Here is a 24827-nt window from a genome sequence, read left to right as displayed (position 1 = left end):
AATAACACATGTTCAAAAAATACAGATGTTTTACATAGAGCATCTATTCAGTTCTCACTGTCACTTGCTAGCTTGCACATTACTTTTACAGATGAGGAAACTGAGGTTAAATGAGTCCCCCAAAGTGGCAGAACCATCAAGGGGCAAAACTAAAATACGAAATCCAGGTCAGGCGGATCTCAAAGTTGACGATCTTTACAGTTTACCATGCTCACTCTCCAGAGAAATCTAAATGATGGACGTTTTCTCATTTGAATAGATGCAAAGGAAATGAAAGCAGATCACTGAGTGGCCAGGAAAGGAAGCAGGTCTACAGAGAAGAGAGGCTAGAAGTGAAATGTCCAGGGGTCCCTTGGGGACCCCAGACCCTGTTTCTCACTGTTCCTCTGGTCTTTCTTTACCCTTCTTCCTGGGATTCTGCAAGACACTCCAATATCTCTTAGGCAACCCAGATGGGGTTCTCTGACTCACAAAAGGAAACCTGCTCTCCACATGTGCCACTGTAGTTGCCTCTGGGGATGCTCGAAGGTTCTCGCGTTGTAAGGACCACACTTCACCCTGAGCCACACAGACCAAAATTTCACTTGAGAAAACACAGCTGTGCTGGAGGGCAATTCAACAGTTTTGACCACTTGAAACTTAACTATGTGCATCACTGTCTTATTGATAAACAGCTGTAGAATTCTGGGAGATCTACTATAGATCGTGAAATTTTAGCAAAGCCAAATATATCATGAAGAGTACATAAAAATGATGCATTTGTCCCCCACCCCCTTGCTTGTATGACCACGAATCTGTCAGCATCATGTTTTTAAATTTCTTTGGTCATCTAATAAATCTATTGTTAATCACCTTAAGGTATATTAGCTTTAAAAAAACAGCTAAATGGCCACTAAATTACCTAATACTTTGCAAAATAACATGCTCATTAGACTATAAAAGGAGAGTGCACTAAAATAATTATAATTTGTTTCAATACACTTTTATTCTGACAGCAAGTACATTTAAATTTACTGGGATCTTGAGGTCAGTGGTTGCTACTGTCTCGAAGCTGGCCCCAAGCTCCACAGTATTATGACTTGGGATTCTCACCATAAGAGAAGTGTTTCCAGGCTTGTCACCTAGATCCACAGCCAATTTTCTCAGGATCCTGATCCTACAAACCCATAACCATGGCCAGGCATCATGTCCTACAAGCTTTGAGAGGCAGTCGTTAGAACACAGCTTCTGTTGTGAGACTGCCCAGATTTAAATTCTGGCTCTGCCGCTTCTTATCTGTGACCTTTGACAAGTCACTTAACTTTCCTGGGCCTCGGCTTCCAATGAGTTACAACAGTGCCCCAAACACACAGGAAACTTTCAACACTGCTATGAGAACGCCATGAAGTCCTTCCTTCTCTCTCCACCCCTATAACACAGAACAAGGTTATTGCCAAGACACTGCCTTGTTGAGAAAAGAAACTAAAATCTCCGGAGTCAAGTTCAAAGCAGGTCCTACCGTTCGTACTCTCAAAGACCAAAGAAGCTCCACTGGCTTCTGGCCTTTGTCAGAGTGAGGTAGAGAAGAGGGCTAGGGCAAGGAAGAGCGGTCTTGTGGAGGAGTTTCTGAGCTGAGATGGTGGTGGCTTCCTCTTCACCCTCCTCTGCTAACCACCTTCCATTCCTCCAAGGTCAGGGAGCCGGATGCTGCCATCCCGCAAGCTGGGGACTGACAATCACCTCTGGTCCCCAAGGTGGACCCAGTGCCGCCGCCCCTGGAGCTGCACGCCCATTGCCTGGCAGGGAGAGGTGGCGATAAGCAGGATAAACAGAACCCTTCCTGATGTCCCCACTGGAGCACCACACGTACGCAGTTTCCCTGAGAACCTTCCCGCCACAGAAGCCCAGGGGAAGGCAGGCACGTGGATATCACCCACAGAGGGGAGCCGGGGCGGGGCAGGGGGAAGCGGAGAAGCCGTGACGGCTCAGCGGGGGGGGGGTCAGAAGCATCCCAGATGTCCCTGAGGATGGCCTCTTCCCTCTCCCACTGCCAAGGCCCAGCGCCAAAGTCCAGAGCAGGGAATAGGGAGCAGCGGTGTGAGCTCAGACCATGCCCCGTGCCCTAAAGCCCAGGCCACCCACTGTGGGGCTACACCCTGGGGGCTGGACCCCCAGGAGGGAGAGAAGAGCATTGCACGTCAAAAGTGAGGCTGAAATACTAAAGAGGATGGACCATCTCACTCCGAACACCAGTTCGCTCCTATGAAGTGACCATGACTGGACATGACAGAACTGCACCAAGATGGCTTTAAGAGACTGGTTCACAGCAGCAAGGAGAGCCCCGTGGAGCCCCAATGAGGTCGTTTTTACTGAAAAACGAGGAATAATTTGATGCCTACACCTCAGGAGTTGAGACTTCTCAATCAAAATATTTCTTTTAAAAAACCAGCTGTTGCCATTTCCGACACAGTCAAGTCACCACACACACAGGTGTGCCGTCCCTTCACAGAACCACAGGGAGTGTGCAAACTTCTGATCTCTAGTCAACCTGTCAGCCTCTTAAAAATCGTTCTTCCTTTATCCGGATTCTCTAAGTTCGGGGAAATAGAGTCGTGGGCTTCTCTTTAACCTTTCAGCCTTCAGCGTGGCTTCTTCGATTTTACACTGAAAAATGTACTTTGGCTCCAATAAGCAAGGTGACTGACATATGAGTAGCACACATTTACATACATATTTATATACATCTATTGAATATTATATATATGTAACTACATCTAAGTTTATATGTATAATAGTAAATAAGTGCTTTCTCTTTGGAAAAAATTATATAAGTGTTAGAATAACCTGCTAAAAATAGGTAGCAAGGATCAATAATGGAAGTGTGAAGAAATGCTACACTTAATCTTTTTCCCTACATTATCCTTGCTACCTCTCCGCAAACAAAGGTCATGTGTCTACATAGAAAACTTATACCCGAGGTATTTTTACGGGTTGTGGATGAGGCTGGAATGTTTCATGCTGTCTGGGGACCTGATCCTGTCCCTCAGTTTACAAGGACAAAGCCATCTGGGGACTGTTCTTCCCTTGCTAGTTAAGTTGCACGACACTTACCTTCCCACTTCCTGACTTCCGGATCTGCAGTAAACGCTATTCGAATGCCCACTGTCCTACTGCTATTGAACTTGGCTTTATAACTACAATTAGATGAGCTAGACTCTATAAACTCCAACTAGATGTTGCAACTTGTGGATTATTCTGCAATAAAAGGTTCTCAGTTGTATGCTTTCACTGCCAAATTGTCAGGAGTTATGAGTTCCCAGATTCCAAGCTCTAAACTCTTGAGGCTGGTTCCCACCTGAGAAGCAAACACACAAGGAAAAACAAAAAGAAAAAACATCCCCCCAGGTAAGACAACTGTTTCCAGGTTCTTGTGTCCTTTCTTGAACGTATTCCCTCTTGTTTCTCATAAAGTTTAAAGGTAAGAAAGTAACTTTTGATGTGATAATCACCTCTTTCATCAACATTTTTTTTGAATTTTTGAATTTTATTTATTTTTTGATACAGCAGGTTATTAGTTATCTATTTTATACACATTGGTGTATATATGTCAAGCCCAATCTCCCAATTCATCCCCTCCCTCCCCGCCACACTCCCCCCTCGGTGTCCATACGTTCGTCAACATTTTTATATTTAATCCTCTTTCCCAGCAGGCTGTTGATGAAACACTTCACCCACCAGGCCCAGTTCCTTCCTTATGATACTATTACCCACTGCTATAAATATAGTGTGTTCCTTCTCAGACTTCTAATTTTCTCTTTTGTTTTGTTTCTACATCCTGTAGACATAGTCAAACAAAAGGTATCATGTAACTCTTGCGAAAGCAACATTGAGGACACATTCTGTTGCCAATGCCTGATGAAAGGAAGAGCTTTCCTGCATCTTTAAAGGACAGCAGAGCTTGGGAGAAGAGCTGGGCAGAAACACAGAGGCTGTGTGGTTGAGCCCCATGTTTCACTGGGAAACCCTCTCGCTTTGGATGCAAGATCCTCTGAACCACTCCCTGATGCAGGGCTAGGTTTTTACACCGTGACCCAAAATAACTCTTGCTGTAATACAGCAAGTGAGGATATTTTTAATATTTATTTTGTGCCCCCTGTCCACCTTTCCTACTTAAAATTATTACCACACCTAAGGTTATGCATATATTTTCACCACTGTGGATAGATCATCACAGATTTTAGGTGTCTCAACAAATATGCTATTTTAACCAAAGGGCGGCAGACGGAAGTTTAATGGCCAATTTTCCCTCACCCCACGAGAATCATAAGGCAAGTCCAGAGGGAACAATTCAGGTTACACTCAAGGCCAACATAAAGAGTGATAATACCTTTCTTTCTTCGGAATCCCTTTGATCCAAACAATATCCAAAAAAAGGACTGTAGTTTCATTTAAGTAATGTAACAGTGATATTTTGGAAATACAGGCTTTACAGAACACTTTTCCCTTCAAGCTAAGAACAAGTCTAACTCTGAATTGTACCCTACTGTAAAGGAATAACAAAAGATTTGGGGAGTAAGACAACCTTAATTTTTTTGAGAAAAATGTTATTTTAAGTTAGATTAATACCACCCATCTCTGAAAGATCTCATTTCTCCTTCCCACTTTCCTGGTTTCTAAAAGTAGAATTTGGGGCTTCCCTGGTAGCACGGCGGTTGAGAATCTGCCTGCTAATGCAGGGGACACGGGTTCGAGCCCTGGTCTGGGAAGATCCCACATGCCGCGGAGCGGCTAGGCCCGTGAGCCACAACTACTGAGCCTGCGCGTCTGGAGCCTGTGCTCCGCAACAAGAGAGGCCGCGATGGTGAGAGGCCCGCGTACCGCGATGAAGAATGGCCCCCACTTGCCGCAACTAGAGAAGGCCCTAGCACAGAAACGAAGACCCAACATAGCAATCAAGCAATCAATCAATCAATAAATAAAAAAAAATAAAATAAAATAATAAAAGTAGAATTTGTACCATGGGCATCATAATACAGATCCTTTTTTTCCCCCTCAGTCTATCTTTTTACATTTTACTCCTGATTTCCTAGAGCCTCAAAACTCACTCTTAAAACCAATATTTGGAAAGAAAATATTCCGCACCAGAACATTTAATGAAGTTTCTATTTTGAGGCTTGAGGTGGCTTCATCACAATCTCCGCAGACCTTTCAGGCCAGCAGAGGCTGAGGTGACTGGCAGCTTCCAATAGAAGAGGTAATTGACATGCCAGGCCCTGAGTAATGACTTGGAGGTTCTCCCGGCACCTGTGAACTGGGGCTGTCCTGGAAGGCCCACTGTGAAGTGACAAAGGTATCACCACCAAGTGAGAACGCCATTCCTTTGTAAAGGAGAACTGAAGTAGTCCTGGTAGCTCTCTTTCAGGCAGAAGTATCACCATGGATCATCTAGGTGCTGCTTGTAAACTGCAATCAAAAGGCGCCTGTCAGAACTGCCCTCTTTTTATAGACAACTGACGCCTTGTACTTACTGGTTAACTTCCACTAAAACACGTAGATCTAGTCTGGTTTCAGGAATGGAATTTGACTCTGAAGCATGGGAAAGCATTAGAAGAACACACGCTGACGAGGATGAGTCTACAGTCAGTTAAAGCCACTGTGTTAAATATAAATGACAAAAATTCGGATTGAGTTTTCTTAGCAACTCCACACTTTTATAGGGTAACTTCTCTCTTCTTATTTTCTGAAATGTATGCTTTTACCTCCCACATTCTAATTCTACTGCTGGAAAGCAGATCAGCCTTTCCAGAAAGGAAAGCAAACCCCTAATTTTACAAAAATGTGCCAGGGCTCCAAACCTTCCTCTGCTCTGTTTGGTCCACTCTCACACCCTTTTCAAGTCCTTGCTTGAATGTCATTTTCTCATCGAGGCAGCCCCAACTATGTTATGTGAATACACAAATACATCCTCCCCTGTGAGACTTTTGATCCTTTCTCTTTTTCCTTTCTTTGCCATTTATCATCTTCTAATATAATACAAAATTCATTTATTTATTTGGTTTATTTTCTGTCTCTCCCCAATATAATATAAGCTCCAGGAGGGAGGAAGTTTTGCTTGTTTTATTCAGTCTGTATCCCAAAAAGCTTGAAGAGTGGCAACCTCTCATAGTTGTTGAATGGATAAGTTGTTTTGCTATTAGTAGCATTGGGTTTGAATCCACCACAATTTGCTTGCAGCCTGGGATAATGGAAATGGGAAGCAATTAAAAAAAAAAAACTGCCCTATAAACTGAAAGGTTTTGGATAATAGTTTCAATCAGTATGCAACTGATTTTTTTTTTCTTGTATGACCCACATAAAAGAACACAGATTTAACTAAGACTTCTTGATTAGGAAGATAACGTTAAAAGCCACCTAATACAACAATGTAATTAATACTACCATGCTTCTTTTAGTGGCCTAGTGTGAATTTTATGGGAGGAGAATTTGGATTAAGTTTGTTCCTCCTCTAGTTTATTTCCTTCTGCATTGCCAGCTAGGTCAGAGTAGCTGTAAAGTAGCCTCCGTAACTTAACGGACAAGGCAGGTAAACTTTTTGAAAGCTGTTTTTTTGTTCCATTCGCCTCCTGTCATTATGTTCGTGTCTTGAAATTTGGGATTATGGAGCATTTAATTCAGGCAGATTAACAAACTGCTTAAGGCTGGTTTCTGGGAATGAAAGTATGGTAGCCCAGCAACATCTTATGTGGTCATCATTTCTAGAATTACTAGAATTACTCCAGCACAGAATCCCTCCTCTGTAGTACTTAACCAGGTTTTCAAAGAAATTGTGAAACTGAAAATTCCATGGTTTGCATTTAGATTTAATTTGGAATTGTGGAGTGTCATAATGCTGCTTCTGAGAAATAAAGCTCTAGTAGGTAGTTAAGTCTGATGAGCTTATTCAAAGAATCTCAAAACTGCAATGAGCACAAAGATAAAATCAATCTCTGCAGCGTGCAGGGTCACGCAAGAAAGCTGTAAGCAGCTAAAAGGAGAAACCTGGAGTTGCTTTAAAGAATATCTACTGCTTCTTTACACAGGTCACTTCCAATTACAAAGCATATCATTTTATGCTATAAAAAAAAAGATTTTTTGGTAACCGCATATCCTAATCTTCCTATAATGAACAGAGGTATTTGAGTAATTCATATAAATAGTCTTTACTTTCCTGAGTCAGATAACTTCAAAATTTAGTTCCTAAACCTAAAGCTGTTTTTAAAAGTACCTATTTTGGGCTTCCCTGGTGGCGCAGTGGTTGAGAGTCTGCCTGCTGATGCAGGGGACACGGGTTCGAGCCCGGGTCTGGGAGGATCCCACATGCCACGGAGCAACTGGGGCCGTGAGCCACAACTACTGAGCCTGCGCGTCTGGAGCCTGTGCTCCGCAACGAGAGGCCGCGACAGTGAGAGGCCCGCGCACCTCGATGAAGAGTGGACCCCGCTCGCCGCAACTGGAGAAAGCCCTCGCACAGAAACGAAGACCCAACACAGCCAAACATAAATAAATAAATAAAAATAAATGTATTAAAAAAAGTACATATTTTATGCAAAGACTCAAGTCACAGGAGTGTGGCAGAATATTAGTTTATAGTTAAAGAAGAGGGAAGTATAACTATCACAGCAGAAATTGTTAGGATGGTCTAAAATATCTATTTAATATGGTCTATCGGCCTGAAACAAATATTCCAGGCAAACATTCTACAAAAGTAAAATTCCCCCAGAACTCTGTGTTTGCAAAAATGCAACCTAAAATTTCAGTTCTCAGTATGACTTTTCTAAAGCATCTGTTTGCTACCCATCTCCAGATCCCAAATTATAGCACATAACCTTGCTAAGCATAATAAATAAAAATATACATAAGCACAGTTGGGTAGGTTCTCCTCAAAGTCCTCTGTCTTGTTGGTAAATATACCTTCCCTCTCGCCTCTGTAGGTAATAAATTCTTTCTAACTCAGGCTAATCTCTCCGAGGAGGCTTGGACGCCCCTGCAGCATTCTCAGAAACCCTAGTCCATCAGCTGTCCTCCTTCTCTGTATCTTCAAGCTTTTCCAGAACTATGGATTCTAGCCTGTAAATGTGGTCAAGTTTCTTCCATGTCAACAGCCCCCCAACAATAAAACCTGCACCCCATCTCAACCCCACCCCACTCCCTGACTCACAGACTCACAAAGGTGGATGAGGACACCATCTGGAGCACTTTCTAAACAGACCTGATGGTTATGTAAACTCAGAACCTGAAATTAAGGTTCATGCCCACCCAAGCTGGTCCCCGGAGTTCAGCAGCTTTTTGAGAGTTCAACAGACACATGACCACTAATCAGTCACTATTGGTCCAATTATCAAACCACTTATCTGTGAACCAAAATATTTGCTTTCATATGAGCAGCAGTACTTTTAGAAAGAAAATAATCTCCTATGTTTTCTTCTAATAGTTTCCTAGTTCTACCTCTTACGCTTAAGTCTATGATCCTTTTGAGTTAATTTTTGCATAGGGTGTGAGGTAAAGGTCTTTTTTTCATTTGCATATGTATTTCCAGCTATTTTAGCACTATTTGTTGTTTACCACTGAATTACCTTGGCACCTTTGAAAACTTTCCCAGACTGATTTAATGACAAAAAATTATTTTTGAGCGTTAATTATTATGTCACAGACTACCTTTTTGGTAAGTCCTTTTATAAAAGATTTTAATAATGTATTAAAATGATACATTGTTATGTGGAAAAAAAGCTGGAAAAGCAAAAGTATACATACATACCTGGAGCATAATATACCAAAATATATGTATAGAGGTTATTGAGTTTTGATTATATACTGGGTAATCTTACTTTTCTTCTTATGTTTAATTGCATTTTCATTTTTAAATGTACATATAAATTACAATAAAATTTTTGAAATTTTATCCATTAAAATTTTTGAATCAGAGATTTCTCAGAGTTACATCTTAAACACTATAGTTAGATGAAATAATCACATCGTAAATAAAGTTGAAGTGTAGTAAGTCAACAGAAAAGGGGAAGAATCTAGTTAAAAGTACCTCACAATTTTCTAAAAACTATGTCAGATTATATTTGACAATTTCATTGTTAAATTGAATGTTCTCAACGGAACAGACTTAGGATTTTAGAGTTAAACCAAATGTCTCAACAGAATATATTCTTATAAAAAAAAAGAATCAATGAATGATTTAGACACAAAATTCCATTGTGTAATCACACCCAATTTTAATGTCCATCAATTTTAATGGTGACACACCCTACGCACTCATCGGCCATCAGATACTTTCTGCTGGAACCAGAGTGTATGCAAAACAGCAGTGGATAACGGTTTGATTTTTTTTTTTTAGGATTTCTTTTCCTACATTTTAAGGTAGGAAGATAAAAATGACAACTATGAACTGTTCTATTTCTTTATCATTTCCCTTTTTTCTTTTATAAGAGATAGTTTTGGCAGAGCGGAACTTGCCTTTTCAGGAACTTCTTATTTTACATTCACAATATCAGTGATGCAAATAATCTTGCAAGTGTATGAGTGTGTGCTTGTGTGTGTATGTTCTATGACTATGGCATTATACACCACGATTCTAAGAAAAACTGAAACATGGCAAAATTATAATTAGTACCAAGTGGGTGTAGTGTAAGAGCTAAAAACGCAAAGTAGGAAAGTTGAAATTCGTTTTCACATTCAATTCAGGTGCTGTCTGAAATTTGCTTTCGGGTGATTTCTGATTGTTAGAGCACATTTTCCAAATGATTAACAATGCTTCACAGCCGCATAGCACAGGGAGATCAGCTCGGTGCTTTGTGACCACCTAGAGGCGTGGGATAGGGAGGGTGGGAGGGAGATGCAAGAGGGAAGAGATACAGGAACATATGTATATGTATAGCTGATTCACTTTGTTATAAAGCAGAAACTAACACACCACTGTAAAGCAATTATACTCCAATAAAGATGTTACAAAAAAAAAAAAAAAAAGAAATTCTCTGACTTGCCACTAGGCATACCTCTCAGGGCTGAATACTTCTAATCTGCAAAACATGGGCATTGGCCTCGATGCTAGGCTTCAAACCCTAGACAAGCATTTCCTAACATCACGTTATTGTCATGTTGCCCAGAAAAGTCTATTATTCACTAAGTCCTGTTACTGATCTCGCTTTGTTCCAATAACAGATGGCTGGAAACAGAAACCAGACACCAGGGTCCATCTTCACTTGTCTTCCAACGGAATAACCATGAGCAAGGGAAAACGAGGCATGAGAAGGGAACACAGTTTGTAGAACTGCAGAGATAACCTACTTCTACTTTTCATTTTGCAGATGAAAAACTAAAATTCATGGATACTACGCACCTTCTATCCCATTTCTCAGAACCTGTCAGTAGAAAATCCAAAATACTACTTTGAAATGCTCCTCGTGTTAGCATTCAAAGCTAAGCGCCGTAAGCAACACTAATTTGCAGTCTCTGTGAATATAAAGTGACCAATCCTGGCTTATATTCTTTGGCTATGCAAAAAAGAATGAAAAAATAATATTAGGGGAAGTATGATGATAATTGTATGAGCCAGTATTTCTTTTTCTTTGCTTATTAGCATGTTCATTAAGTCTACCTACTAAAGAACGTCTTATTAGTTATACCAGTTTTTGAAAGTGCTGTGAATGCTTTGAACCATTGTACTTAGATTAAATAAATCTATTTGACACAATACACATGGGGTTAAAACTTCATTTGGGCTATTAAGATTAACCATAGTCCACTGGTATTTTTTAATATAAATTAAAAATGCAAACTAATAACTCTCTTCAAATCACAGAACCTGTTAGAGTGCCTGATACTAAGATATATCGTCCTCAACTCCTTGAGAGGCTGCATCACAGAGGGTCCTAGTGCCTGGGAGGAAGGGGCACTCTGAGGGCACTTAGTAAAGGGGACCCTTGTCTGAGCGGTAGGGAAGGGTTTCCATATTTTACCCACGTGGCTGACTTGAAGATGAAGTCATCAGCTCTGCTGAATACCAGACATCATTTGAATAGCGTAGAAACTTCACTATACTTTGATCAAACAATCTGTAGTTTCCTCATACTGTCAAATGAACATCAGGTAGAAAGGAAGGTCCACTTCAGAAAAAAAAAAAATTGCATTTTCTCTCTTAATTTTTCAAGATTAAGAGAACTGCGCCTAACAGTTTTTCCTTTTTGTTGCTGAAAACTATGTAAGAATCATTAAATCGATTTCTCTATGATATATACCGATAAGAGTATAATGTTTCACAACAGACATTATTCAAACTAGGTCAGTTGCTAACACAGGCCATTACTTCTAAAACGTATTGACATTTCTTCCTCTTGGAAAACATGTCCTGAATGGTGATTTCTGAGGAAGAAACGATGGCAAACAAAAGAGCTTTCCTAAACCATGTTGAAACTGTTAGGAAAAGTCAAATCAAGATGATTTATATGTTGACGTCTCGGTGAAATGCTACTTCAATTTATTTTTAGAATATCACTGCTAATTAAAAGAAACCATTACTTCAAGTTATAAAATGTAAGTGTATCAGGAGACACCCAAGAGACAGCTAGTGTTTTAAACAGTCATTGCATACGGATTCTCTTATAGCGCAGACAGCTCCAGGCAATAGGGAAACACCTCACTAACTGAAATTGAAATCCCAATACAAATGACATCAGAGCTCTACATACACCTCATTCCCAGGAGGCTCCTGCAAAACCCAGAGCAGTGAGATGCCCTCCTTATTTCCAACGCTATACCTCTGTGGAGCAAAATATGCAGCTCGGCCTCTCTCTCCCAGCCCGGCTGCACCACAGCTGCTGACTTGCCCACACCTGACCTCCATTCTCTCCCCTGGCAGGAACCTGATTCACAAACGTTCAACACCTATGTTAAATCCCCACTTTTCCTGTTTCAACATGATGTTACAAATGTACAGTAGTTCAACTTGAACTTATAAATTTAAAGTATGTAAACCCTATCAGGTGACAGGGGCATTTGAAGGATATTCTTATCTTTCAACATTATCCTGAATTCTGAAAACTGGTTTCCCAAAGGTTTTGAATACTGTCCTTTTTATGGTTCTGATGTGACAATGTTTACAAATGACCACAGCTTATCAAAAGCCTATTTGAAAAAGAGATTTACTATTCATTTTTGGAACTATCTGTGTCATGACTTTGTGCTTCATGTATCGAGATTTCCCATATCTCTCTTGTTTAACCTTCTTTCCTGAAAATTTCCAGAGTGTCTTTTTGGAAATTGGGAGGGCAGAAGTTAATATTTTGTTTGTTCAACCGAGAACTGAATCAAAACGTATTCTCTCCATGTCCCAGAAGATGCTGGAATCACGTTGTCACATCAATAACAGAAGAAGCTCTTCTATCACGGCGAGTGCCTGAATTTCTAAAGACCTGAGCACCTCTGGGTGCAGCTCAGAACACCGGATACCTCATGAGGCCAAGGGCTAGAGGTAACCAGCTGGTGATGTGGCTTCAGTCAACATACTGAAACAGCTTCATGTTAACTGAGGCAACTGAGGTCTCTCAAACTGACCCACAGCAGAAATGCTGGGGTGAAAACTGTTTCCTCCCTAAGAAAAGAAAAACCTAAAAGGGCACACTGTTGACCCGCCAAAGCATTGCTTCAAAGCTCAAACTGTAGCGCAGGCTTTGCTAATACGCCATGTAAATAGGTTGTTATTATTTTTAACTCTTGGGGCTCTTTTCCTCAAACTCTGCTCAGAGTGACAAATTAAGCTACGTGCTTTAGAACGTCAGAAAACCTGGATTACATTTCTCGTGACGAGGATACCAAAGTGTTTTTAGAATCTCTGACTCTTTTTTTATGCCTGCCTATACCCGCCCCCAAATGCCACCGAATCCTGACAGTCACTTCCTTCTCCCAATGGCACCTGCTGCCCGCACACCCACCCACGGGCTGCTAAAATCCTCCTGTCATCTCATCCACATGCCAACATAGAAGGCTGCCTGCATCCCTACCCCCGAACCTCCAAACTGTCTTTGGAATAAGGAAACAAACACACAGAACTCACATTACAAAGGGGCTTATGATGGCCAAGGGTTATGGACCAGGAAGCAGGGAAGTACTTCATTGTCCTCATAGGCCATTTCCTAAGAATACCAGCCATTGTTTCAGGTCTGCACGTGATACTTATTCAGAGACATCGGTTGCTAGGAGAAAGTTCAGGCTAAGATGGATTAATTAATCTAAAAGCAGACACGGAGGATATACCATTCCCCTACCCCATTAGAAATTCCCATGTTGGCCACTTTCATTTTTAGCCTGAGAAAAGCTTTTTATATGAGTGACAACTTCAGATGGTTTCAGCCTGTTTGAATCTACAAGACAAAATGCTTTTGGAAGAATAGATCTAGACATTACCCTACTCTTGAAACAACTATTTACCTACTGTACGGCCTGCTCTGTGTTAAAGATATGATCACTGCTAATACGGAGACAATGATTTGCTCGATGCCCAGTTATCAGGTGATAGTATTGTCCACGCTTTTATTGGATTTCTCTCAGTGCCAGAGTCACAGAACTGAAGGGAGACCTGATTGTTTGGAGGCTCTCACGTGAGGTGCAAACAGAGCCTTGAGGTCAGGAACTATGCTTTTGCCTTTGTAAGCATCTATCAAAATGCATGGTCCTCAATCCAGGTCTGATCAGCAATGCATACATGACACACAAACCCATCTGTGAGCAAACAAATGGGAAGGATTTCCCACAGCAGACATGCTTGGCATCACTGCACACCAAGAAGCTGTTCCTTTCTCTGTCGCTCCATTAGGTTCCTTTTTATCAACAGCTTTTGAGAAACAAAGGGAATTGTGATCTAAATTCAAGCTCTTACATTGACAGCAAGTAATCAATAGGCATTCCTAATTGTGAACTTGGGACTCCATGTCTGAAACTACTTGTGATGCTCTGGCATGGACCATGGGTCTCACAGAGGACCATAGCTATGCTAGGAGACCAACACAGAGGAAATGCATCTGGAAGATGTTGCCATAAATTGTCAGCAGAATTCTGTGAATTCGAGTATTTCAGGAACACAAATGCAAGCTCTTCTTTGTCTTTCGGTGGATTATATTGGGTTTGAATCTATAGAATAACAGCTACCTACTTGTTTAGTTAATTTTCAAGGATGTGAAGTCCTGCTTTATTTAAAAAATAACTTTTTCTACCCAAAAGCATGACTTGGTCTTTTTTACCCCAAAGTGTTACTGAGCTAAATATAGTCAGTCTCCTCTGTGGCTCTTCTGGAATTTAACACACTGCAGCCACTAATTTTGGAAACCTATCCCAAACTTTTCTGGTTATAAACCTCTAATTGGAATTATCCGTAGTGGGAAGATACTCTTTCATTCTTTCCCATGAGTGAATAGTTGAGCCTCTTGGGACATCACTGAGGAAACTGAATGCTTACAATGTCTTTTGGTTTTTTTCTTTCTTTTTTCTTTTTCTTTTTTGAATCTCTAAAATGATTGTATAACCTCATGAATTCAAATACTAATTTCCTACGTTTTTCTAATTAATCCTGAAAAGATGAAAGAAAATTGGGCCTGAATCTCAGATGTGGTATCATTGAAGGCAGTAGGAGAGAAATGTGGATTGTACTCTTTGGTTGGTGAAATTGAGGAGGGGGGACCATTACCTTTCAAAAATTAATAAAGCAACACATTAAAAATGCTGAGCGTCATAACCTTGAATCTATTATAAAATCACTAAATAATCTACGTCTAAACTGAAGCCTTTAATCCCATTCTTAACCACATCTACTCTGACAGCGGTTGGGACATTAACCTCACAGTTTGTGGGTATCTGAGGAGCTAACAATACCAAGGACAATAAGTCAATAATAAGTAACCCTTCTGAGACCCTGACCAGTGCAAGACACTGTTAGTCGTGCCCTACAGATATTCCCGTGTAATTCCTACCCCAGTTTTTGATGGCGCTATCGTCGCCGTGGCCCCCCTTTCTACAGATGAAGACACCGAGGCACAGAGAGGTTGCTTGGCTAAAGTAAAAGAGCCAGTTGATGGAGAAACAAGGATTTAAACTAAGCAGCATGGCTCCTGGCTCTTAGCAACTGGCAATGGCTGCCTGCTTGAATGTGGTAACTAATTAGTGCTATTGGAAGTTGTCCGTTATGGTCGATAATGCCTAAGCCAATGCATTTAAAAAAGATATTGCATTCAATTAATTTCCTCCTATTAATTACTCAGCAGTTATGCATCTTAATTCCCTGTGGAAGAGAAAGCATATACCCTCACATTTACACACCTCTTACAATAGGACCAAGAGCTGGAAGACTTGAGATCAGTTTCAGCATTAACTTGTTAACTTTTTAACTTAACAATAAGTCACTTAACATTGAATAACAAAGGTTGCTTAACTAAGTGATCTTTAGTATCTGTTGAGCTCCAAATTCCTAGAATTCTGTAATCTCTTGATATTTGTTCTATCTGATAATGAATAATAATTTTACATAGAGAGTTTCCCAGTTCTAAAGGAGCTTTTTAAAAAACCTGAGTAAGGAACAGACACTTGTTCAAGGAAAATGTCATCTCCGAGAGCCGAAAAAAAAATTTCCACAATCACCTAGTCTGAGAAACACTGATTCAAAAACTTTGTTTTGTACTATAAAAATGTCTTTTAATTGTGACTCATCTCTGAAAAAGAGAAATTTAATCTTTATTACTAATAAGTAGAGCTACCAGATTTAGCAAATTAATATAGAGGACACCCACCCATTTAAATTGGAATTTTAGATAAACAATAACTTTTTAGTATGTCCTGTTGAGGGACATGAATTTTAATATAAGGATGTACTGTACTAAAATGTTTAGGGATGTACTAGAATCTAGGGTCATACTAACAAATTATTCGTTGTTCATCTGAAATTTACATTAAACTGGACACCTATAGTATATCTGGCAACTCTACTGGTATATGACTTGCTCAGTTGAAGTGAAAACATGAAGCCCAAAGAAAATAATTAGAACTTATGGACCACTGAGTGTGCATCTGAGTGAGAAACGCTGGCCTAAGGTACCAGTTTATTTTTCTTGTTCCTCAAATCTTTGTGCCTACCCAATACCAAATTATCACTTACATAGAGAAAGACTAAATTGCATTTCTGGTTACTATTCAAACATGCTACAGGCAGTAGAATCTTTTAAAAAATCATATTCTATAAGTCAGCCCTCAGAGAGTTGCTGTTCTTTAATCCCCTGAGTGGTTTTCTTTACTGCTGAGAACAGTGGTAGAAAGGAAGTGTCCATGAAAGGCAAAGCCAAAAGCACCTGGCTATTTTGGAGGAAAGAGACAGCCCATGGGATTTGTTATCGAAAAGAGACACGTGATACAAAGACCGAAGCACCTAAGTCTAGGCCTGAATGATAGTTAGGAATCCAGCTCATATAACTATGTAATTAACACAGTACATGCCTGGGGTAAGGCGAGCAATAGGCATTTGGGGAAAAAAGAGCCTAGTATCCATGCAAAGCCCCATCCTGCCGGCTGAAAGCAGCGTAATACACACAGCTTTAATATGGATGGTTACTGACCAGAGGGTAGCTAGGCAACAGTGACAGAAAAGCTGTGAATCTATGTTGAATGAGGTAAAAAGCAACAGCTTGGAAAAAGCAAGAGCCAGTTACCAAGAAACAGGCCAGCCTAGAATGTTATTTTCCTTCTTTTAAAAAAATTTTTTTTGACTAAAGTATTGTTGATGTACAATATTATATGTTACAGGTGTGCAATATGGTGATTCACAATTTTTAAAGGTTATACTCCATTTATAGTTATAAAATATTGGCTATATTCTCTATGCTGTACAATATATCTTTGTAGCTTATTTTATACATAATATTTTCTACATCTGAATCCCCTACCCCTATATTGCCCCTCCCTGCTTCCCTCTCCCCACTGGTAACCATTAGTTTGTTCTCTATATCTGTGAGTTTGCTTCTGTTTTGTTATATTCACTAGTTTGTTGTATTTTTTTTAATTCCACGTATAAATGAGATCATACAGCATTTGTCTTTCTCTGTCTGACTTATTTCACTGAGCATGATACCCTTCGGGTTCATCCATGTTGTCACAAATGGCATTATTTCATTCTTTTTCTATGGCTGAGTAATATTCCGTTGTATATATATACCACGTCTTTATCCATTCATCTGTCGATGGACATTTAGGTTGTTTCCATATCTTGGCTATTGTAAATAGAGCTGCTGTGAACATTGAGGTGCATGTAGCTTTTCAAATTAGTTTTTTTAGATATATGCCCAGGAGTGGAATTGCTGGGTCATATGGTAGTTCTATTTTTAGTCTTTTGAGAAGCCTCCATACTGTTTTCCACAGTGGCTGCACCAACTTACATCCCCACCAACAGGGTACAAGGGTGTTCTTTTCCTTCTTTACTTCCTGGAAAATGCCCACTTATCTCAGAGGACCCAAACCCTGTGTCTCTCTGGAAATCTTTCTTAGCCTTTTGTCTGTCCATCTACACAAATCCCTGCAGGCCTGGTCAGCTGGTTCTTCGTTAGGACTCCAGAGGACTTTCTATTTACCCCACGATGTGCCCACATAGCTAGTGTTGCATCCTCAGATGGAGCTGGGAGTGGACATGTCTGTTTTCCCCTAAGAGGCAAAGGACAATTCGAGAACAGGAGCTGTGCCACTCAGGAGCATCCCTAGACCCTTCTGAACGAATGCGTGAGAAGGTAAGTGGTCACGTGAGAGAGGAGAGAAATAATCAAAGACATAGACCATAGAGTCTGATATCCAAGATGTTTTATTCAGATTCACCTCTCCTCTTCTCTGCTGCTTCACATTAGGAACTTATTTTACACATCTTATTTTTAAAAATTCTAATTTTATTCTTAAGGAGTTGGGGTGAAATCTGACTAAAGTACAATAAAGCATTTCTACTCACAGAGGACTTATACCAATAGACCTCTTCTTAAACGAACCCTCATGAATCAATATAAATCCACGATGTTCCAGGGGTAAACTGTCTTCTCTTTCTGGATACCATTTTCAGCTAAAATGAAAAAGCCCAGCACCCTAGGACAAGCAGACTCCAAAGCCATGCCTGGGGGAGCAATGTGGGTTTTCTAGAGAGAGCTCTAGGGAACTGGGGTCCACTGGAGGGTCTGGATATGCACCCATGAAACAGCCGAGGGAGATCCTGAGTCAGTCATAATGCCCTCTGTGTGGCAGTCAGTTCTGTGCTTTACTCTTAGTCTCCCATATACTCTGTTCTTTCTGCTTAATTCAGGAGGATTTGTTGTTTTTTAAGACCTCACAGGAATACCGTAACACAGACGCACATTTCCAACATACCTCCAATAAGCTCACACCCCTCCCCTCTCCCCTTCCTTCCCTCTTCCTCTCCCTGACCCGCCTCTCCCTCTGACATACCTGTACGCCTGTGCTTACACTGCTCTATAGACCTTGGGTTTCTTCCCGCTTCCTCTTCTCCAATACACACGCCTCATTGGTCTCCAATGGACCCTTTAGAGAAGACTTCTGTGAACTCACCCCCTATCGTTTCCTCCCGAAGCCGATACTTCAGACTGTAGTATCAAACATTTGCCCATGGGTTCTCATTACTGTATACATGCTTATTCTTCATTCCATCTCTATTGTTATAACTTCAAAGGCAAAGCCTTTCTCTTTTATTCTGCTTCTTTTTTTTCTCCTTTAATAACAAAGTATATTGCTGTGTACCTAATAAATGCTCAAGTAATAAGCATTTGAATCATAAAGGACTGAAGTGAAATAAGTAGACGTTAAAGTTTAAGGATTTCAGGATGTCACCACAAATGCATCGTCTTGAGCTCCAAAGTAGGTTTCACCTCTGCCTGGCAGAAACCACCACATACCTCGAAGCTGGACAATCAGGCTGTAGATTTGTGTTTATTGCTTCCTGACCGTTTACCCATATGAAGTTTTGCCAGTCCAATTATTTCCCTCGGATTTTAGTTTACATCAATTCAAGAGAATCTGAATTCTATAATTACTTTTCCATATTGGAGAAGATTTTCTATATTTTAAACCCAGTTTCAAGAATAACACTTCCTTATTTAGAATCACTGGAAAATTACACTCGCACATAGATAGACTGCTATTCTAGGCCATAAATGAAAGTACTTTGTTGGGAGGATGCGTTGATGAACAAAGAATAGGGTGTGGGCTCTGACAGAAGCATCGTTTAATCATTTATATACTGCTAAATATATAGAGGAAGCGGTGGACACCTCCACCAGACAGAAAATGTGAGGTGAGACCTCTCCTTTTAGCACTTCTTTTAATGTAGCCTCAAGCTGTCATCGTGTAGTTTGTTCTTATTTCTATTTATGGCCATTTGTGTAATCTTTGGTCACATGGAGTGATCACAGGTAACCTAAAGGCTTGCAAGAGACAGTTTCATGATCACAGATATAAAGTTGCTAAAATGATGATGCTATGCCTTGTATTTATTCTACTTGTTTGTTTTTATTCCAACAAGATCTCAAAGCCTTCATGTGAGATCTGTTAGAAAAGAATAGTAGATAAAGAATAGATCTAAAGTTACAAATCCGCAAAAAAATATATTTAAACTGTTTCTGTGCTATTTCCTGTCTCAGCAAATAGATAAGTTAGACAAGGAGAATTTGAACTAAATCTCCTTTCTTTGATATGTGCTATACTTTGCTGAAAATAAGAATGGAAACAGAGGTAAGCAAGTGAAAGCAACATCTCCTTAATTTTTCTTTTCTAGCTGTATGGTGTAGTTGTGTTTAAGCCAATCATATGTATTTTGTATTCAAAGGCTTTTTTTACATCACTGAAGACGTTAAGAAAAATAAACCGTATTAAAAATCTCATTTAAACACTGAATCATATTTCTTGAAATAACTCAAATATAACTGCATCTTTTAAAATTCGTAGTATTTTACAATTATAGAAATGATGGCCAAATATCTGCAAATTATAGCCGAAAAAAAAACCTATGGAAAAATGTCTTTGCAATTGTAAATATTTACAGAACACACATAACATACTTCTTCCATTACATTTTCACAGGTTAGTTTCAACATCCACTATGCTAATACTAACAGCATTGCAGTTTAAGTAAAAATAAAAAAATCATGAGTGTATTCTGTGGAGACTGCAAAGTCTCTATAGTAACTAATAGAGGGAAAGTCTTTTGGGGTCAAGTAAAATAATGTTAGTCATCTAAGCACCGCATTGTCTGTTTCCTTCACGACCACATGGCACCTTCCTGACCATCATAAAGCCAGTCTACTGGGGGTTCTGCTGATTCTCACAGCAGGGGAGATGCACAGAAGATGGGCAATACATGGATATTTATTGAATCTCCACTTTTACTTAGACTTTTCTTTCAGAATCCAGATAACTCTAAGGAGTCTATCTGTTTGGTGAAAGAAATATGTATTCTGAGTACTTTTAATCCCTGAAATATTTTGAGGAATATCCTATTTTAATATATGCAAACTCAACTAAAATAACTGAAAAATATTCATGCTTTCATCTGGTTTGTTAGAAGGGGATTTGGCAAAAAGTTGTGTTGACTCATCACCAATATGACAAGGAAGAAGCTAAGAAAGGAAGCATTTCATTTTCCCTCATGTTGAAAATGGTATTGATTTAGGACAAGCATGTGAAACATTACTCAGCTTCCACTGTTGGTCTGTATAGAAGACTGTAGAGATCCCCCAACTGCATATGAAGTTCCATATCACAGATTATATTTTCAACACTCTATGTAGGTACAATATGAACATAAGACATTTCAAAGAAATCTTTGCATGGTTAAGGTATAGCAATCAAATAATTATATATATATATTTATATATATATATATTTTAGGTCAAAATATTTAATAGTTTGACAAACGTATCTAGATGTTTACTTCTTATTAAGTGTCCTTTTAGAAATATTACAGTAGAAATGTCACGGCCAAGAGACTACTTAGCTACATTAAATAATCATTGTAATTAACACATCCAGGTGGAATCCAGAATGTTTTCCTTCATTTTATAACAGTTTGATAGCCTGTACAACCTGAAGTGCATCTGTGTGATGATTTAAACTTTGTATTTAATCTGAATTCTAAAGACAAATAATTTTGCATATTGTTCTCACTGAGCAAAGAGAAATACACATGGAAATGAAAACTGATGTCTCTGGTCTACATACTGCCTCAATAGCACAGCAAGAGTAAAAATCAAGACCACTATTGTCTAAACTACCTTGATCATCTATGAAATACGTATCTCTAAATTGTGCAAAGCAAATCTCATGATTCTTGAGCTTCTAATATCTTCTCTACTCCAATGAAAAAAATCCACAAACAATTAAAGTAGCTGTCATTGGATTAGTTAGGGCACGGGATATAGTCCCATGCGGTAACTTAATGACAGTAAGAAGCTATCAACGAAAAAGGCTGAAACCAAAGAAATTTCTTATAGCTTTTATGAATGAAGAGGTTGGCAAGTACACATTCCAAAGTGCAGAATGATCTTTTTAGTTCACTTCTAAAATTTGATAGGGAGATCGGACTCTAATCCATGAAAAAAAGGAGGATATTTACATTAGCTTATTGTCAGGAAATAATAAAACGGTTTTGCTTTACATTATTTTACATGCTCTGAGGACCTTTTCGAGTACTTCCTGTTATATGTGCTGTATTCGTCTTTAAGAGCGCTGGTGGTGGAGATGTGATCACATTGCTCATTTTCTGTAGCTGACCCTCGTCGTTGCCCCTTCAGAGAGGCAGACATACCTTACCCTAGCCACAGGGCCACATGACCTCTTTGGAAACTTAAGTCTTCCAGGCTAATGAACCACAAGGTCTCCGGGCACAGCTCTGGGCACAGTTCTGATGTACAGCAGATTTTGTATGGCAGCGAATAAACCAGAAGAATGCCAATTTGGTCTTAGAATGCATAGAAAATTAAGAAGCCACTTTTTACAGGAATAAATTCTGCCTGTTCAAATTAGCTACCCTAACTGAACACATGAATACATTTTAAAAGCATTCATCCTTGTATATGTGAACGATTAAAAATGCATTCATGTATTGTTCTTCATTTATTCATTGAATTTAGAGCTTGAACTGCAATGGAAGGGTGAGAAGTATTTCCCTATTTCATTTTCCATATATTTCAAATTTTCTAAAATGAACATATTTTACTTGAATTGGAAAAATGTAAGTTTTGGGAGATTCAAAAATAATTTAGAAATGACTTCTGCCTACAAAGGCCTTAGAGATTTTTGAGGAGGTGAGACATGAACTCAAAATGTTGACATGAGGTAGTACTCCAAAACCACCATTACATAACATATACACACTACTATATATATAACAGATAACCAATAAGGACCTACTGTATAACCAGGGAACTATACTCAATATTTTATAATAACCTATAATGGGAAAAATTTGAAAAAGAATACATATATATATGTATCCAGTTATATATAGATATATATAACCAAATCACTTTGCTGTACACCTGAAACTAACATTGCATTGTAAATCAACTATACTTCAATAAAAAATTTAAATTAAATTAAAAAAGAAAGAAATACTAAAATAAGTCCACCAAATACTGTATCATTTTTTGAGGAGCAGGGTGGAGTGAGGGTGGGAATGATCTTCTGTGGATTAGATAAGATTTTATGTAGAATTTGTCATTTAAAATATTCCTGGAAGGAAGGAACAGTAGAAAATCTGGACAAATTTCTCAGCAAAAGAAAAATGCACATACATTACTATGTACACTATTTTACATAATTCCTGATGTTTGAGGACTTCCTGAAACCTATACTGGGCCTCAGATGGGTAGATTATGCCATAGTAAAAATAATAGTGAAAAATAAAGGGAGAAAAGAAGGTAAGGGACAGAATTTGGTGAGCTGATAATTCCAAGCCCAGGTGTTTGCACTGTGTTCAGTTGTCAATGAAGAACCATCACAGTTTTGGAAAAGAGGTCCTATCTGAGCATATCTCTCTCCTTTTAGACACAATACACTGCCTCTCTGTTCCAGATAATGAGAAAATACTGCTGTTTCTGCTGAAAAATGTGGTAGCCAGCCTCCAAGATGACCACCCAAAATCCACACCTCTGGTATTCAGGCCCTATGGAGTCCCTCTGCACATTGAATGTGAGCTGGTCTGTGTGACCTGCAGAACATGGAGGGCGTGATGGCACGTGATTTCCAAGGCTGGGTCCTAGAGGCATTGCTTCCACCTTGATTTCTCAGATCGCCTGCCTTGGCGGAGGCTGGCTCCACCTTGGGAGGACATTCACGCAGCCCTGTGGAAAGAGCATCTGCAAAGAAACCAATTCTCAGCACCAACTTGCCAGCATGGAAGTGAGTCACATTACAAGTGGGTTTCACAGTCCCAGTCAAGCCGTAGTTGAATGTCACACAGCTGGCGATGTCCTACTGCAACCCCAAGAAAGAATCCAAGCTGGAACCACTCTCACACCGCTGCTCCCCTACTACACACATCCTCTCACACTGCCCTCAAACCCCTGAGTCAGAGGGGCCAGGAGAGATCACAAATAATTATAGCTGTTTCAAGCGACTAAGTTTTGGGGTAATTTATGTGACTGAAGTAATAGGCAACTAATACAAAGAGGTCCTAGCCATCCACTCAACTGGGAGTTCTACCAGACGAAATATTATTTTAGGAAATGAGAGCAACGATGTTTCTATGTGCACTATTGATAGATATTCTAGTAAGGTAGAGTCATGATGTAGCATAGATTACTTGTATCACATTTTAGTTAGACTATCATCTGAAGATATAGGAAAACTTTGATCAGAAAATATTATCTTCGCTTTAGAGAAGCAGTAGACACAGGACATAAAAGTTAATTAAGCTGTTTTTGAGTTTCAACTCTGCCTTCTATTTGGGTAAGTCACATCACTTCTGTTCACCAGGGATGAGTGATACAGCTGCCCTACTTACCACCATACTGGATCCCTGGGTGTAGCCAAGTTTAAAAGAGCAAGTGTGCACAATAGCCTAACACAAATGTAAAGAGCACACAGTGAAACGAGCAGAGAATTTAAGAAACCTGGGTTCAAATCTCAGCTCTGTTAATTACTATATTTACATGACATTGGACAATTCACTCTTTTGGAATTTCAGTTTATTGTTTCTCTCTTCAGAAAAATGGGGAATGATTGTGAGACTTAAAGAAGATAGTGCAAGGGATGGTGCCCAGCACGCTGCTTGGTGCAGAGCAGTCTTTGAGGGCCTGTTAGTCAACTCCAAGTTACTTTAGTTCTCTGAAGCTGGAAGTGGGTGGAGGTGTCCATTATCAGGGAGAGGTGACCAGCAGACCCTGGAAAGTGAGTAGGTTTGCGGCACCCATTTCTGATTGGCTATACTGACAGAGACAGCTGAAGTCATGGGAATTAAAATAATTAATACCAATAACAAATGCCATTTGACATGCAACATGTCAGGCATTTTACATTCATCATTGTGTGTAATCTACACAACAACCTTATGAGATCAAGATCAGCATCTGATTCACTAATGAGGAAACCAAGACTGAACAACATGTGAAATTTGGGATAAAACCCAAGTCTATTGAACTTAGAACTGGGAGTGCATCTTACTAGAAAAAACTTCTAGGAGAGAGGTAAAAAGAAGTTGTGAAGAAATCACAGGAAACAGAAGATGGATCTACACTGAAATGAGGAAAAAGGACGTCAAGAAGGAAGATGAAAAATCAGAAATG

At 39.5% G+C, this 24827-nt stretch overlaps 1 protein-coding gene across 11 annotated transcripts in view; it reads right to left on the bottom strand.

Moving 5' to 3' along the window:
- Positions 1 to 24827, bottom strand: part of RIMS1 (regulating synaptic membrane exocytosis 1) — a 467913-nt gene that overhangs the window by 317595 nt on the left and 125491 nt on the right. The gene's annotated exons all lie outside the window — the stretch shown is intronic.

This window comes from Eschrichtius robustus, chromosome 9 (genome assembly GCF_028021215.1).
Source record: "Eschrichtius robustus isolate mEscRob2 chromosome 9, mEscRob2.pri, whole genome shotgun sequence".
Classification (NCBI taxonomy): Eukaryota; Metazoa; Chordata; class Mammalia; order Artiodactyla; family Eschrichtiidae; genus Eschrichtius; species Eschrichtius robustus.
The sequence above is the reverse complement of the archived record's forward strand: the minus strand, read 5'-3'. Positions and strand labels throughout refer to the sequence as shown.